Source organism: Ischnura elegans, chromosome 1 (genome assembly GCF_921293095.1).
Source record: "Ischnura elegans chromosome 1, ioIscEleg1.1, whole genome shotgun sequence".
NCBI lineage: Eukaryota > Metazoa > Arthropoda > Insecta > Odonata > Coenagrionidae > Ischnura > Ischnura elegans.
In genome coordinates, this window is record NC_060246.1 from 7086066 (window position 1) to 7097654 (window position 11589).

Sequence of the window (11589 nt, forward strand, 5' to 3'; positions counted from 1 at the left end):
TAATTCTTGATATTCCTCTATGAGGTATTTACTACAAATATAACCAAGGTTGGATGAGATACATTATAAAAGACGCAATAAAAAGAGACTCACACGGATTTAAATTTTCGGCGGCATCACCATCTTCCTCAGAGTTTGGAACAAGAGTCAGTGTTAATTTAAAATATGGTCTCTGTTACTTGTGCATCCATGCATGCAATCCTCAGATATTTATACTGGAGCAATCCATTTGTCCCAATCTAGGTCTTTCGCTCAAACGCTCTTCTCCCCGTCTTGTTGTTGATCTGTCGCTGTCCCTCGCTCTTCCTCTTTCGCGCGATTCCCCAACCATTTTCCCTTCCATTATGTATTCACTGCTGTGTGTCATAGCGAGCCCAATCCATCTTGTTCTTCTTTGGCGTACAGTGATCCGTTGCGCCCTTTCTGCTCCTATTCTTCTGCATGCCTTCTCATTTACCACACTATCCATCCATTTTATTTTCACTATCTTCCTCCCGCACCAAGTCCCAAGGGCCTATATTTTTCTCTGATTCCTTGGTGTAAGCTTTTGAAATTTCAATATTCAGCCCTGATGATGAGTTCCGAGACGGTACTTGAAACGTTGGCCGTTATAAAAACATTAACCCGGTGGGAATCCCGAGAAAAGTTTACCCACATTATTCGCCGGGAAAGCATATTTCAATCATATTTCAATTACGCAATTGTGATAAAACATTATTTGGACGCCATAGAAAGAATTACATAGTATGAAAGTTCAGTGTTTGTTTATCGGAAAAAATGAAGTGGCATACTCAAAACACGAGTTATAGTTTCTTTTCAAATTTATTTATATCCAATTCTATCGTTTTTAATCAAATCATTTTTTCATCTTTGGTGTAGCTCTGGTTAATTTTCCTTGCCAATCTTGCCAGTCATGGAGGCGGAAATCATGATCTTATCTCTGCACAGCGCTGGTCATATTCATTTCTCCATTGCTATCTTTTTACTTGATCTTGATTCAGTTCATTATTGTCTCAAAATATACGTTTTTTGTTGTACAGCAGTTTATATCTTACTTCCATGTCATACACTTCATTTATTTACCAACGTGTTGACAGCCAACATTGAGAGATATCACATATTCATTTCATTCGACCGTGAAGGACAATTCGATAGATTCGATTCGGCCGCGTTAATTTAGTTCCTCTTTGATTCCATTTTTTCCACCTCGGTCTCCTGTTCCCATCTGCCGCATCTCTCTCCGAAGACGCAGAAGTTTTTCATCGCGTTAAGGGGAGGGGGTGGGAAGGCGCCCACCCTAGAGGGCGCCGCCCAGCAGGACCGACGCCTCTCCTTTGCCAATTTTGTTTCATTACTTCTTCCATTCACTCGTGTTCTCCATTCCATCCTCCTCCTCCTCCATCCTCTCCCCACCCCTCTCCCCTTTCGTCTCGTATTCCTCCCACGTCTCCACCTTCGCCTGCTCCCCAACCCTGCACCCACCCATTTTTCCCTCACTCCTTCATTCCCCTACATTCGCCCCATTCCACACTCTCCCCACACCACTCTTCCTCCTCTTCAATTCCTCCCTCGCCTCACTCCTCGCCCTCTCTTACAACCCACACCACTCTTCGCCTTGCATCTCCCCTTCTCCCTCCCTCTCTCTCACTCTCTTCCTCCTTCCCATTCGCCCCCTCCCCTCCCCTTTCCCCCTCCTCTATTTCTCCTTCGCCTTCGTCATTGCCCCATGAAGACGGCAAACCCAAGTTCTGATGTGCGCCCTCTCTCCCTCAGCCATGAGCCGCGGGGAACGGCGTGATGGAAATGGCGCAGAGGGGGAAGTTTTGTTCCTGCCTTTTCCATCTCGCTGACTGCGTTGTCGGAGGGGTGCGTGCAGGTAGGTGCAATTGGGATCGGTTCGTGTGCCTTGGGAAAAAATTGATGTCAATGAGGGAAACGGGCTTTGAGCCAGAGGGACTTCACTGCGGTGAAGTTATCTCCCCCTCTTATTTTCTAGCTTAGACACTTCACAAGGTCAGCTTAAAAACCATTGCCTGTTGTGTAAGCGAGATAAGCTCTAGATGAGTAATGCAATTTCAATTCCATGAACTAAATACCGATAAATTGGGAAGTAAAAACAATATGAAACATATTTATAATGATTACCAGGAATTGTGAAGCGAGAATGAAGTCACTTTCATAGATGGGATAGAAAACCAGCAATGAACGGACCTTAGAAGAATTAATTATTAGAATCGAAAAAATAATAGGATATTCCAGAATTAATATGCTATATGAGCCTACAAATGCCTTCCTAATTTAGTGTATTATCGGAAAACTTATTTTAACGTTGGTTTCATTACTAAATATTTAATTTTCGCCGTTGTCGTCACATTTTTTCTATGATTTAATTCCAAGATCTAAAAATTGTTTGATAAGCTGATATTAAGCGTTGATTAGCCGATCAAGTATAAAAAGACAAAGTTATTCGGCTTCATGCTGAGCCGACGATAATAATTCATTGTGGTAATAGGTCTGACATATGGTGGTATTAGTACGGAAGTCAGAAACACATGCCTCAGCAGTGCATGACCGCGGAAACCTGCGAGTGTATGCACAAGGGCTATTTTATCGCGGTTACAGTTATCGGCTTGGATTAAAACAAATGAGAGCTCGCAGCTATTGAACTCTTGGAAAAGTAACGCGTGCGAAAATAATCGAGTTAATAACAAACCTATGGACAAGAGTCTTTCTCAGATAAATTTCTACTACCTCCACTATCTCTTGGATATAAAGAGTGACTAAAACGAGTTTATTTACGTTTATTCTTGAATAAAACCGGCTAAGGCGCTTAACGAAGCGGTTTTCACCATTGAAGAGCGCCAAATATATATGTATGTTTTGATAGTTCCTCTTGATTCTGTGGATTTTGCGCGTCTTTGCTTTGTTTCACTTTGAAGAATACAGCGTGTCTCCTCCCTTTCTGTGTTCGACTTGAGCTTGATGGACTTGTAGCCTCGCTGAGGAATCGTTCAACTCGTGGCCATGCGCCTTGAGTCACGATGCCTTCAGCTATCGAACGCTGAAGATGAGTTGCAGTCATATTGGAGGGGAAGTGGAAGTATAGGGATCTGAGGGACACCCACGAAATGCCGACTTTTGCATTGGGGAGGGTGGTGGATGTGAATCAGTGTCGCTTTGGTGAGGCTAGGCTCAAGTCCACAAGTCGTGTTTTCTGCTCGTGTCGTCCTGAGTGACATTTCGCGAGGATCCTCCTGTGTGGTACTTATTTCGCGCTATTACTCGACGTTTTTAAGCAAGAGTTGGAGAACCTGACCCGGTGGAAATCCCGTGTAACCTTCCACAATGGTAAGTGTTCTTTGCGTCATATGGTGGGTTATTTCCTTACCTATACCATTTACTTGTAGCTAACTGTGTATTCTTTTAGGGAACAATTTCTCGAATTGCAACCATAGTTCTCGTGATATACGCGATCGTTTTGAGTGCAATTTGGTCATATGCTCGTTGCCTTGAAGTTCGAATTTGCGTGCCATTGCTTTTTCTCCGTTTTAGGAAAGGTTTTAGCCCTAAGAGCACATCATTGTCATCCATTCGTGGAAACCTGTACGTTATGGAGTACTTAAAAGGACATGTTTCAATGCGCCGTGCTACTGAAATGACTGGTCTGCGTAACCCGTTACCAGAAGATCACGCAACTCATTCCTTCTCCCATAACAAGTGTTTATTTGCTTTCCTCATCTCATCTGCTTTATCCAATTACAGATAATGGAGGTAATATGATTTAGGAAGTGTGACTTTCTGTCTCTAGTTCGATAAAATAAACAGTGTGATGATCACTGTTTTGTAAAATGCGGCCGATTGCTGGACTACACGAATATTTTGACGCTAGCTTAGTAGCTTGAAACTTATGCTCGAGAGCATGATAGTGTATTTACTGCCTGTTTTAGAGGTCTTTTAATGTTAATTATAACTGATAGGCGAATAGAATTCGTTAGAAGTTACTCATAGATTGTTTGGGCGTGAATTCAGTCATTCAAGGCATCCCGTTGATATCGAATCGCTAGTTTACTCCAGAATTGCAATTTACATCGAAATGTATACCAAAATTCATCACGAAAATATAGATTGATTGAGTATTGTTTTGGCTATGCAGCTGTAAGCATTGACGGTATATATCGTTTCTCTTTGTATACGTGGTACTATTTATAATTATTATTAATCATCAATTAAGTTTTACTTGAGCGAGATTTATGGTCCACATTATTACTGCATATGGTAAGTGGAATTATTTTAACGTAATAAACCCTCGCCATCTTCTCAATTCATGTAAGTACTCGGGTTTAATGTCGTACTTACAATTTATCGAAATCACCACTGAGTGGAATGAACTGAGTGATTTATTATTTCGCATGCTAGAACTTAAAATTGCGACTACTGGAAGGGAAGATATTTAATTAATGCACCTTTAAAGGTTGTGATGGTTCAAATATTCTACAGAATACTTGGAAACCCCCTTAATTCTCGTCATACGTCCTAGGTTTCGGTGGAAAGACGTAGTCTTCAGGCTTGCACCTAACAGGAGCTCGACTCAGGCAATCATTTGATCACTATAATTATATCAACCAGCTTATACTTCATAATTATTGTTGTTTGACAAAATGCTCAACAAAGCCACTTTTTATGGCTGCTAGGTTTAGGAGAATTGCGCGTCACGGCGATTACCAAAGACGAGATTTGAGCGTATTATAGACGCAATTAATTTTATAATCGCTGTGACTTTTCCCTCCTTCCCTCTTCCGCGCCTACCTCTCCCCTTCCTTCGTCCTCCTCGGAGTGTCAAAGTGGAAATTGGCTTTGTTTTATTCTCAGCCTTTGCAGTGAAATTCACTTGTTGAAACTGAGCTCTGTTGAGAGCCTTGACGTGTTCATTTTGTCTCGTCCCGCATTCAAAAGGTTCGTGGCGACACAACTCTCTGTTGTCATAGAGACTAATTTTAAGTTAACTTAAGTTTAACATAAATATAACCAAAAATTTAACGCGAATAGTTGCGAGGATTATGTCGTGTGACTAGTTGTGGGTATTATTAGAACGAAAACAGTTGAGCCGCAAGGTCGGATGAGGAAATCGATTAGCACATGTACAATGTACATGCTTTCCCGCTTGTCGGCTTAAGTAATTGGCGCGTGGCAGGTTTTTCGTCAGAAACCATGTGAAAAAATACATTTTGGTGCTCTTAATGTTCGAGTATCTTGCTTGCTTTAGCACAACTGGACAAAAAATTATTTAATGTCGATTTAATTGTCAGGGGGAAAAGTGGATTCCTATCTGCTTGACATTTGGTCTCTCTTGTGTTATCCTTTCTGTTCAAAGGGTCCAAGGGTCTTCTGTGGGTCAAAGGATCTTCTGTGGGTCAAAGGATCTTCTGTGGGTCAAAGTTTTTTGATGTCCTACGCGCATATCTCTAAGATTTTTATTTGTACCTGCTCGAGCTATCTAAGCATATGACGGAGCCTTCGTATCTCTTGCGGCTGCAAGCCTAATTCAGGTAGAGGCAGAGTAACGCTGTCTATTCATTCAAAAGGAATCGCGCCGCTTCTCTTTGTATTTTTTTATTTAGCTCTCGGGAATAATGCTCGCCGTGTTTTCAAGCTGCGCCCTATAAGTAGTGCGAAAGAACTCTCTCTCTTTTTTATTGTGCGAAACCCTTCCCACAACGCGCTTGACGGATCCTAGCTTCTTCAAAGCTGTGCCACAAATGCTTCTTGCATTTGTATTCCACGGTTGTTTTGAAGTTATCTTGACATTTGACTTCATCTGACGCCTCTTTGTTAACTTCATCCACAACGTAAAAATTAGGACATTTTTACGCAGTATGTCTTACGCTAGAATGGAGAACTCTCCGCTCTTGGCTCCACACATGAACGTTGTTTAGGTTCCAATGTGAGGATTTTAAAGTCACAGTCTTCAGTAACCTTGCAATAGGTGACGGTATCGTTGGCAAATAAACGCATTTTACTTTCGATTCGTTTGAACTCAAGTGTGAGCTATCGCTGGGGCTTTTCAGCGATCTAATTTTCCATTGCGCCCCCTTGAGGCCGGAGGTGGCGTTGAAAGGTCCCTCGATGAGATATGTCGTTTACATAATACGCTTTTCGTCACGCTGGTGAGCTACGGATGCAAATTTACGTCCCTCGGCGCCAGGTGGGGCGCAGCGTAATCTCCCGCGGGGCGGTGCCCTGTCAACTGTGAGATTAGCTCTTCCTGTCTCTCTCTCTGGTTCCCTTTCTTAGCACTGAGGATTCTTAACAGGTAGCTAAGAAGATTAAGGAATCGCTTAATTTGCTTCGGCGATGACGGAAAAGAATCTAGATCCACGCGGGTAGGCAATGCGATATTCTTATCAAAAGGGTCTCTCATGTCATGAAGAGATACGTACTTATCTATTGAAATGACGATCGTTTGCTCGTGGAGAAAAGTGTAGGGTTGAATTAGTGCTTTATAAGATGAAAATATATAATTTATTTGGGGGATAATCGCGCTAAAACTAACCCCAAAGGTTAGTAGTCAATGATAAGGAATTCAGGGTGCGCAAGTTTGGACACACTTCAGAATTCGCCTTGTATTCGGAATTTCAGAATATTTTTTTCATTTCTACTGCTTTAAAATATATTGCTAATTAATCAAGGCCAGTTATTTTGCTGATTTTGTGATGTTCGGGAGGACGAGAATCACTGATACCCTCTATAGAGTTTGTTGCTGGGCTTATTAATGTTAAAGTCTAAAATAATAATAAAAAATACAGAATTTTACTCAAAATTTGGATTATGCCACCAGTTTCGAAACAGTTCTTGCCATCGTCACGTGTAAAATGTAAAAATTGTGGACATATGGCTGTCCGTGACGTCTGCATAATACCATAGAGTAGGTGTATACTACATACTTTGTGATAATACCCTGCGAGCAACCACTTGGGTATTACAGCGGAGGTTTCCAATAATCAGCTTGCAGCACACAATTGTATCCACACTCTCACAACACATGATCAGTGAACAATACGTGAGAACAAAAACATCTACTCAGGTGATGGGAACCCATCATGCATTCATCGCTCTCTGCAACACAACTCAAATGTACTCACATGGAAAGCCAAAAATTGCTATCGGTTGTTAATTAATACAGCGTCTTCATGCAAGGTTGGAATAATGCACAGTAATTACCACGAAGAAGTACTGATAAAAAAATAAATGATATACTATTTTGGTTTTGGACGCAATACTTAAAAGGACCGTTGCCGCTTAGTTTCCACCTGTTCTATACTGTATGCTAGATAACAATCGATCCATTCTCCTCTTCTAAGTGTTATCCTTATTTTTGCGGACACGACCTCTTCTCATTTTTTAGTTGCTTTCTTCATTTCCTTGTTCAATGCACATACCATTGCCGTCGCAAATTCCATTATCCCCTTCCATGCTCTCTCTCTCGCCCTCTCTCTCTTGCCGACTATGTTCTCTGAAATGGTATTTTGAGTGTAATGGTGTGTTTGTACTGTATTGGTTCCGAGTAAATAGCGAGCTTTAAATTTGCTTTAATTATTTTTATTGTTCACGGTATTCCTCTCTCTGAATGGACCAACTATATTTAGTTATTTCACAATCACTCATTATTTTATTGTAACTTGAAATTAGCGCAGCGGATTCATAAAATGGTGTGTGTCAGGAAATGCCTTAGTGAGATCGTGTGCCCTTGTCTGAGGAAAGAAGTTCATCTAATTTATTGAGTATTGTCGATACAATGAGTAGGAATTTTACTCAACGGAGATTTGATAGTAACTAGCCGCAAGGATATGAAGATGCAATCACTGCCATTTCCCATGCTTATTTCACTCAGTGAATGAATCCGTTCAAAAATAAATTATCTAAAAGTGTTAGCATAGATATGTTCATTATTAATAATTTAAGTCTTTAAAAAAAATCAGCATACATTTTACTTGAGTCAACTGTTTTTACTGTGTTGATGTTAAGAATGATTCCTTTACAAAATATAATAGTGTAATAACTACGGATTGGAACTCTCCCAGCAACAACCCCTTATAGAAAAAGCTATTCAGCAACGGAGTCACGTCTGCTTTAGACAGAAACGGTGAGTCCAAATAGGAATAGGGTAAAGCCTCGCCGCGGAGCCCGGAAGAAAAGATTCCGGCGGCCCAACGTGCGCGTGGTCGTTTCTCACTTCATTTCATCCACTAATCTTAAATCTGCTTCTGCTTTTGGAGTTTGACTCCGATTTCGCTAGCCCTGCGGCATCCGCCTCCGACCTCTCAGCCACGCAAAGGCAAAGGATTTCATTGAGTGCTAAACCTCCAAGTTTTCACCGACCAAGTGAGACATCAATATTTTCGGACTCGAGCGTGTCTACATGTTATTTAAAACGATAGCACGAAGACGGATATATCGTTTCATGAAAAGCAGAACAAAGTATTATCTACATCTACATAATACCCTGCGAGCCACATCTAGGGTGTTTGGCAGGGGGTGATCAATCACCAGCATGAAGCAAGCAATTGGACTCCCACATGCACGCCACACGGTCCAAAAAGTGCCACGTATACTAACAAATTATACTACCATATGCTGTTAGAAATAATAATAATTGTAGAAACTTGCATTAGGTTTTACATAGATTAGTAGGCTATACTACAATCATGCAATATATTTATGAGTTCTATCGCTGCCGTTATAATCTCTTATTGATCGTGGAAAAAAGACATTCTTAATCTGTCTGTTCTACAATCTATCCCTCTTATTTTATTTCTATGAATTGATCTTCCGTAGTATGTTGGCGTCCGTAAAATTTGATTAACTTCGTTAGAAAGTACATTGCTCTTGAATTTGTCTAAAAGGTTTAGTCTACTTTTCAATCTACGGTCCGACAGAGATTCCCATCCAAATTTATCTAAGAGGTCAGTAACACTAACAAAGCTATCGTAACGACCTTTCACATACCTGGCAGCTCTTCTTTGCACGCATTCTAACTCTGTTTTATTGTCTCTAACATGCAGCACTACAGAAGAATCCCTCTCTTACTCCAATAGTAGATATTAATGCCTGTGTGTTGACAAAATTTATGCTGCTACGTTTCGGCAATAGTAAACGTTGTTGGACAAATATGCTTCTAGATATTTCTGCTCTTCTAGGTGCAGAGGGATTATAGGTATGAAATCATAATTATTAGTCATCAATCCTAAGATTGGTCTGACGCAGCTCTCCATTCCTCTCTCCTATCCGCTAGCCTTTTCATAGCAGCATATTTCTTCTCTTTTGCATCATTAATAAACTGTCCAATGTAACTCATTCGGAAGCGTCCCTTGCCATTCTTCCCTTCCACCTGTCCTTCTACGATTGTTTTCATCATGCCATCATGTCTCATAATGTGGACAAGTAAGATGTCCCGTCTTCTGCTTAAGGTTTTTAGAAGACTCATTTTTTTCTCCCGCTTTCTTAACACTTCTTCATTACTTACACGGTTACCTCCTCTCTTTTGCTGCATACTAATATCTTAGTCTTCCTTTCGTTGATTTTCAACTGATATCTGGCCATAATCCTTTCTATATTTGTGAAAGTCTTCTTAAAATCCTTCTATATCTCAGCTATCTACATCTACATCTACATAATACCCTGCGAGCCACCTCTAGGGTGTTAGGCAGGGGGTGACTAATCACCAACATGCAGCATGCAAGAGGACCGCCACATGCACACCGCACGGTCATAGAAATATTACGCACACTAGAAAAATATACATGCTTATTCATAAAAAATGCTAATGGTTAGTAATTCCTAGTGCAAATACTTGCAAGGTTAGAACTATGAAAAAGCATGCAATGAGTGATCCTAGCGAGCGACGCCATTACAACGTTGCTATCCTTAATAGTACGAGGGAAGAATGACATTTTAAATCTCTCTGTTTTGCAGTCTATTTCTTTTATTTTATTCTCATGATCACGTCTACTATAGTACTATGGTAAACGAGGGACATGATTCACGTCGCTGAGAAAATATCTTCTTCGAATTTCCTAAGTAAGCTAAGCCTATACTTCGATCTACGCTCCTGTAAAGATTCCCATCCTAATTCGTGTAACATACTGGAAACGCTGCACTTTTGTTGTAGCAACTCATCACAAATCTGGCCACCCTGCGCTGTACTCGATTGATTTCAGCTATCAGTCCTACTATCAGTAATGTTATTGGAGTAAGAGCATTGAGGAGCAAAGGGGTGTGAATTAGAGAAGACGGTATGGTGATGAAGATGTCGAGGTGGCTTCACTGCCTCTGCAGCAAGAGAGGGTGAGGGAGGGGTGGTGACGAATGGCCGATTTCGCTAATTGTTTTTCTCCCTTTTTGCGCCCTCTCTTTATCCCGCCACCCATCTCTCTCCCCTCTCTCCCTCGCTAACACAGTCTCGTGCGACACCGTCGTTGGTGCCAGACGCAATAATCCCCATTCATCTCGACCCTCTCACGGACCCCCCCCCCCCCTCACCCTCGTTACCTTTGCTCGTGCGTACAAATATATTTTTAGTTCTTCAGGAGTAAATGTGTGGCTAATATACCCCGAGATCTGGGCGGCAGAGCAAGCTTTTCGCGTGCACTTGGGGAATTGCGTTAAAAATTAAAAAGTTTCCACCACTGACCCATTTCCTATCGCTGGTGGGAATCTGTTTCCTCTCGTGGCCGCGTATTGTGTGACCAAAAATTAAGTCATTCAAATAAATTTATGGCCTTTATATGAAGAGATACGCTGCGTTTCGAAAAAATGATGTCCTCCTCCTGGCATGTTTATTTTTCCAGTCACTCGGGTGCAGCGTAATCACGCCTATGCGACCGCAAGCTTGCGTGGAAAAAGTGTGCACCGTATTCCACCGCGTAATCTTTGGGAAGAGAGAGAGAGAGGGTTGCTGGCGTAATTTGTAAATGAAATTTGATCTGCCAGCTTGGCGGCTCGCTCAGCGACCGAGGGAGATAAAAGAGGAGAATTATTTCGCCTCATAATTTTTTAGCATGATGTCATGACACATTGCCAACTTGTTTCATTTGCATCTCATAAACACTGCTCTCCCCTGAGATTAGAAAGGTTCGTTATTTTTATTTGAGATAGCGCCTTTCATGCTTCTTACTCATTGTGATATTTTCATCAGCGGCTTTCTTCGGTGAAAAAAATCCCAAATGAATTTTATGGTTTGTAGAAAGAATATTTATTTCAAATGTTTTAGTTTTTAGCCTCTATATCTTACTGATGCTTGAAAAAATGGTTATATTTCTAGAGTTTTGTCTTTTTTTACTCTTCATGCCTCTAGCCCCAAGGAAATTTAATTTTCTTGCCTATTGAGGATAGATCTAAGGAATGTTTGCATTGTAATTGACGGCTAGGATATTCTGGAAAATCAACAAAGAAATGACAGGTCCTTATAGCCCGGTCAAATTAGCTCAAATTATAGGTTTACTCTAACTTAAATTCCCAATAAGCTGAAAATTTGTATGAACGTTAAGGAAACCACTCTTATTAAAATGCTGAAAAGTCCCCATCGATCCCGTG